Genomic DNA, 6,907 nt, shown 5'->3' with positions numbered 1-6,907 from the left:
ATTTGTTCTTAATCTGATCCTACAGAAACTGTACTAAATGCCATTGAGGAGTGAAAGAGATTCAAAGTGGTGAAGAGAATGGGTGCTTTCAGATATCAGTGAGAACAATACATAGCAATAAGAGGACTAGATACAATGGCACGTTTCTCTGTAAGAGAAATAGATTGAAGTGTTTTCTTGGAAAAGAAAATGTCTTATAAGAGCTCTAATTGAAGATGGTGGAAGCAATAATGTAGTCTACTTAGTTTGGAGTGAGTGAAGAAGCCATTGCACTTCTGACTCTATGGTGAGATTAGTGTAGAGTAGGGGAAATAAAAATAGGTTTGTTAAGTTTGTGAAGGTGCGTGGCTCAGTGGTTAGAGTGTCGGGTTCACAATCTTGAAGTAGTGAACTCGATTACCGGGCCGGGCCGGGCTGAGTGTTGCGCTCTTGAACAAGACACTTTATTTCACATTGCTCCAGTTCACTCAGCTGTAGAAATGAGTGGCGACATCACTGGTGCCAAGCTGTATCGGTCCTTGCTTTTCCTTTGGATAACATCGGTATCGTGAATAGGGGAAGGCTAGTATGCATGGGTGATTGCTGGTCTTCCATAAACAACTTTGCCCGGACTTGTGCCTCGGAGGGGAACCTTTTAGGCTCAATCCCATGGTCATTCATGACTAAAGGGGGTCCTTTTCTCTCTATTTTTCCCTCTTTTGTTAAGCTTGTAGTATGTAGTATACGTTTCATTAGTGTCTCTTTAGCTTAAACTAAAGAAACACTAATGGTGAGATCGGAATAGATGACGTATCCGTCTGGTCTTAGGTACTATATTCAGTTGCCATGGTATTCTACCACCTACGATAACGACTATACGATTTCGTAACGTTTTTCTTATTGTTTTTGCTTTCCTTCTCGTACTAATTGCCTTAACAGACAGTAAGGGTTCTCTCCCTTAGATAAGAACTAATATAGTGTTATTTCCCTTGGATTTCTTTTTAAGCCGTAGGAAGCGGTAATTATGATTTTGCTTTATAAAGTGTTTTGACTTGACGTGATCAGACTTGTAAGTATTCAGCCTTAGAAAACTCTAATCAGTACTCGTTTGGGTGGACTGTCAAAGTAGCTGTTCCACAGAAGTCGGAACTTCTCCGTTTTTGTTGGGTCTTTTTCGGGAGTTTTCTAAATAATTTAATATCATACATTTCAAAACAATGAGTAGGGTGAGTCAATAAAATAAATAAATAAACAAATAAATGAGTAAATAAATAATCTATGTCTTTCAAACTTCTGTCATCCACCTCTCACACCTCCCATTGTGCCTTCGAAACAACAGCCACCACTAAAATAATTTTTCTTGACTGTAATTTTTCGTCATTTTATTGTATTTCACATTCTGAAACACTTGTAATTCGGGATTTTTTAAAATTATTATTGTTAGCATTACCATGTAAACACATTTCGGTGTATTAAACAGTACTAAAATTTACAAGTGATTCATTAATTTAGAAGGAAATAAACTCAATTTAGGCTGACATCGCAGTGATTTCAGTATTTTATAAGACTCATTACAACTGTAAAACCGCAAATGAATGAATACCGAGAGCCAAATGATTAGAGGCGGCTTCACCTGCAAGCATATTTCATCCAAATTCTCCAAATTCACAGGCAAATATTTCTGAGACCGATAGAATAAGTACTTGGCATAGAAAGACAAAGTCCTGCAGTCAATTTGTTCGACTAAAATCCCTTAAGGTGGTGCTCCCACATGGCCGCAATCAAATGATTATTTATTCAACGGCGGAGCATCAGCATGGCTGCAGCTTTGAGCTGTAACTACAGCAAAAAAAAAAAAAAATAGATGATTCAAGTGTATACAATTATCCAACATTTATATATACTCTTTATTTTGTTTCACCTATACAGAGGCACTCATTCTGGCAAACGACCATAAAAACAAATGTACGCCCGCAGAGGGACTTGAACCCGCGACCCTCAGATTAAAAGTCTGATGCTCTACCGACTGAGCTATGCGGGCGGACTGATAACCGGGTACACATATACATATATATAGATGATGACGATGACGACGACCATAGCGATGCAAGATAGGTGGATATTAGTATTTTTGTTTTAGTTTTGCATCATAAAACCTAATATTTTATTTAAAAAATTAGAGCTCTACAAAATAGCCACCAAACTCCCTCAGGGCACTTTGGAATAATGTTGTATACTGGTAGCGGCAACTAAGACAGGATAATTTACTACAGTTAGACTTACAATTGATCAAAGATTTGTTCAATCAATGCTGATTGATAAACAACGAGTACCGGTGTCTTTATGATCTTTGCAATTACGTGATAATCGGCATTATTTTAAGAGATTAGAAATATAAAACTTGATCCGAATATCTTTTTACAGAGTTTATAAGTATGTGAATTATTATAAAATTAATTAAAATAATTAAGAAAACAATAATCATGGAAACTACAACATACAAATCAGATTTTATTTCAGGTCATGTTTTCTGTTCCGTATATGTATATTTCAGTTTACACCGGAAACAGAATTTCGGTGTCAGCTGAAGTAGCGCAAACTATTTCTCCGATGATTCTATTTTTTGGACGAGAATTACATGGTTATTTATATTTGACCCAAAACCACAAACATCATTTACAAGGAAGAGTGTAGTTGATTACATCTAACCTATTCCTTGGCTAGTACTTTATTATCGACTCCGGAAAGATGAGAGACAAAGTTTGCCTCGGCACTATTTGAACTCAGAACATAGAGGGTTGTAACTAAATACTGCTGGAATTTTGACCGATGCATTATCGATTCCGCTAATCTGCTCCTTTAAAAACTAAAGGACCTTCCATAGGGAGTGTGAAGTTGTTACAAAAAATGATGATATTAGTTGGTTTGGGAAATCAGAACGATGTCAAGTGAATTTGGTATGTTGTTTCAGTGATATGAATGTGAGGATATTAAGTAGTGCATGCTGTGAGAGTCACGAGAATTTCATTCATTGAATTCACTAGGAATAACTTGCGTTATGATTTGGAAAATTGGGTGTTTGTTTGGCACCTTTATCAATATTCATTTTTATCTCTCCCAGCATTTACAAACGGTGTGGTGGGGAATCACAATTTTAGTGAGGCGAGAAAAGTCACATTTTATTTAAATATTGGAAGCAATCAAAGTTATGAATCAAAAATATTATGAATCAATTATTAAATAACAATGCATGACTTGTACACAATTTACATATGATAGTATTACACAATGTGAAGAAAAAAGTAACTTTTGTTGAATTTCTTAAGATAAGGAAACAAAAATTAAATCAGTCATTTATTCTTTTCTACTCTAAGCACAAGGCCTGAAATTTTGGGGGAGGGGGCCAGTCGATTAGATTGACCCCCAGAACACAACGTAATACATACGGATTGGAATCACTTTACATAGCATCGTGACATTACATGTGTAATTAGTATTTTTAACAATGAGGACCAAGAAGCATATTCCAGCCAACATCGCGAAGAAAATATGCCTGTCTTTTGGTTCTATCGTGCAACAACTCAAGTTATGAAGGCGTTCTTATAACTTCGCATTGGGTAAAATTTCTATGACTTTTTTGGTTCTGGATTCTTTTTAGCAACCTCCAGTAACAGTGAGATGGAGCGTAATGAGGGGACAGGTACATAACTGTTCATTGTAAGGATATATCTCAACAATCTTAATTATCTGCTGAGTTAAAACGCTGTTGATTTTGCTTGGTCGTTTAATAGCGAGATGACTTAGTTGTTTGTGGCGAAATGAATTTTAGCCATTCCATCTCGTTGCTTGACATTTTTCAAAACAAATTAGGTCGTCATCTGTCGCCACGCTGTTAGTAAAAATATTTGTTAATCATGGATGTACCTTCATAAATTGTTCAAGGATTTGTGTGCTGGACTACTGTCCTGATGAAACAATACCCACTTCGTCAATTTTCCTGCGAGTTTGGTCTTGATGGCCTTTTGTAACTGCCTTAGCAAATTAGTATAGTACTCTCCATTGATGGTGTGGCCCTTTTGAAGATACTCAATAGACACAATGCTTTTTCTATCTCCCAGAACTTAGATGGTCACCTTCCCTGCAGATGAAACTTCCTTGGCCTTTTTGGAGCAGGTGAGTTGGGGTGTTTCCATTGCATGGATTGTCTCTGGATCAAAGTGATAAGCCCAACACTCATACTGGGTCAGGAGACATTCAAGAAAACCAACTCGATCTGCTTAAAACAATGTTCGATTTTCCCATGATGTGATCAGCTTGGTGCACTTTTGATCAAATGTCAGAAGACGTTGCACCCACGAGCAGAAACTTTCGGTATGCCAAGTTCATTGTGCAGAATATTCTAACACTCTCAGGGATATGTCAACAGTATTGGCTATTTGATTCGTAGTTAATTTCCTGTCATCCATCACCATGTGGTGAACACAATCAATGCTATCATCGGTAGTGGTAGTTGCAGGCCTTGGGTCCAAACCTTGGGTCATCTTCAAGACTCTCCCTTCCCCACCAAAAAATTCAGCCGCCCACTTTTGCACTGTTGATAAAGCTGGAGTGTCATCCCCTCATGTAGCAATTATGTCAGCATGGATGTCCTTGGGGGTTAAAGCCTTTCTCTGTATGTCGCATAAAAGAGTCGCCTGAGGTGCACGCTTCTTCGCCTGTCCCCTTTCAACTACGCTACAAGATAGGATCCAGTATCAGTCACTCTTTCTAAGAATATCTTCAGCATTTCTGTTTTCTAGTTATCTTCGACAATGAAAATGAAGCTTATATCCTATGCACATTTTATTACGGTTAATCATACCTTGTAACAACAGCTAAACTGATTTATCGACAAGTAGAGAATGTGAACAAAATCATTTTAATTGTTATCATAATTAGTCCGTATTGTTTTTTTTGTTTTTTTCCTTTGTTTATTTTGGTCAAATTTCCAGGTCCTCTACATATTCTTAAACAAAGAAATGAACTCTATTTTCTTGTAAAACCTGAATGACTTGTTAAAACACAATTATATCTAACAGTATATCATAACACTAGCAATTCTGAGGGGAGGGTGGTATTCAATACTGTCGTCTTCAGTATTTGACTGGTATTTCATTTAATCGGCTCTGGAGGGCTGAAAGGCAAATTTGAACTCCGAAAGTTAAAAGTCACAACAAATCCTGCAAAGCAGTCCTACCGATGGGCTAATGATTCTGTCAATCCACTGTCTTCAAATAATTGTTTCTGAATTGGACCTAAGGCCAGTATTTTCGCAAGGAAGGGATTAGGCGATATCATGACTAAAGTATTTTACTGATACTCTATTTCATCAACCCAGGATGAATGAAAAGCAAAGTTGTTCCGTAAAGAATTTGAACTCAGTGCGTAAAGAGTCGGAAGGAATTTTCACATATTTTTTTTTTTTCTAACTTTCTAATAATTCTGTCAGCTCGCCACCTTTACTAATTAAAGCATAATTATTACATTTTAATATTCACGTGACCGACCAGATTATAAAATGTTGTTACACAATGCACCTTGCATCGGTTTTACCTTTGAAGACGCTACTCCGCTGGCTATGCGATCAAGCCAATATTCCGCGCTGATCGAAAGGAAAACTAGAGCAACGTTAAATGAAGTGTTTTGCTCAAGAATACAAAGCGCTGCTCTGTCTGGGAACCGAACCCACGATCTAGCGATCGCAAGAACAACGCCCTGACCACTCGGCCACGCGCCTTCACTACATTTTAATGTCTCACAATATTTAGCAGCGAACTGGCAAAATCGTTAGCATGCCAGGCAATATGCTTAACAGCATTTCGTCCGTCTTTACGTACTGGTTTCAAATTCCGCCGAGGTCGACTTTGCCTTTCATACTTTCGGATTCTGTAAATCAAGCACCAGTTGGGGCTCTGGAGTTGATGTAATTGACTAGTCCTACCCAAAATTGCTGGTCTTTTGCCAAAGTTTGAAACCAACATATCTCACAATATTTAGGCGGCGAGCAATCAAAAACGTGCACGCCGGATAAAATGCTTAGCGGTATTTCGTCTGCCGTGAGTTTACTGGTCGGACGTGTCATTACTCGCTGCGAATTTTTTAGTATAACGCCACTATTTTTTGGTGGGCGTTGCTGAGATGGAGAAAATGAAGACGTATGCAGCAGCGACGGGGAGTCGAGCCTCCGTCGTCCCAGGCCTGCTGAAGCAACATGAAATACATTGGAATGAAGACATGGCTGAGAAAATTGAAAAATATAAAGAAATGATAAAGAAGGAGGGGCCAAACGTAAAGTTGACCCCATCAGAGGAGGAAAGGATGAAGATGGAAATTGGAGTCGTGGAATATAAATCCTTTTCAAGGAAAAATAAAAGAATAGAGAGCGCAACGAAGGAGGAGGTGGAGGAGTGTTTGAAGGAATTGCAAGAAGATGTGTCGTTTTTTTTACAAGAGGCAAGACATACGCGTCTGTAGAAATAACATTTGTATCGGAGGAGGCAGCAAAGAAATGCGCCAATAAAACACTAGCCAATGGAAATTGGATGCTCTTTCCCAATAAGTTGGGTAGACGTCCAACGTGGAATAGAGTGGGTAGGATCCCACCGAAAATAGAGTTGGAATGGGTAATAGCAGCAGTTTTTCCTGAAAGAGAAGGAGAAGATGCAAGGATAATTATGATAAGCAGAACCCAACAAATAAATTGGTGGGGGTATGGATTGAATGTGCTTTTTATAGCAAGTCAGAAAGTTTACAGTGACATACCGGAGACACTGGAGCTGCCTAACGAGGACAAACTGGACATAATGTTGGAGGGGAGACCTCCAAAGTGCTACGAATGTGGCAAAAGAGGTCACATTAAAAGAAGGTGTCCAGAAATAATGGAAAACAA

At 38.3% G+C, this 6,907-nt stretch overlaps 1 non-coding gene across 1 annotated transcript; it reads right to left on the bottom strand.

Annotated features, from left to right (window-relative positions):
* Window positions 1–1,947: 1,947 nt before the first annotated feature.
* Trnak-uuu (transfer RNA lysine (anticodon UUU)) lies at window positions 1,948–2,020 on the bottom strand. Its single transcript has one exon. It is a non-coding gene; the product is annotated as a tRNA-Lys (tRNA).
* Between the last annotated feature and the right edge of the window lie 4,887 nt (window positions 2,021–6,907).

This window comes from Octopus bimaculoides, chromosome 6 (assembly GCF_001194135.2).
Source record: "Octopus bimaculoides isolate UCB-OBI-ISO-001 chromosome 6, ASM119413v2, whole genome shotgun sequence".
Taxonomy (NCBI): domain Eukaryota; kingdom Metazoa; phylum Mollusca; class Cephalopoda; order Octopoda; family Octopodidae; genus Octopus; species Octopus bimaculoides.
This window is presented reverse-complemented; position numbering and strand designations above follow the sequence as displayed.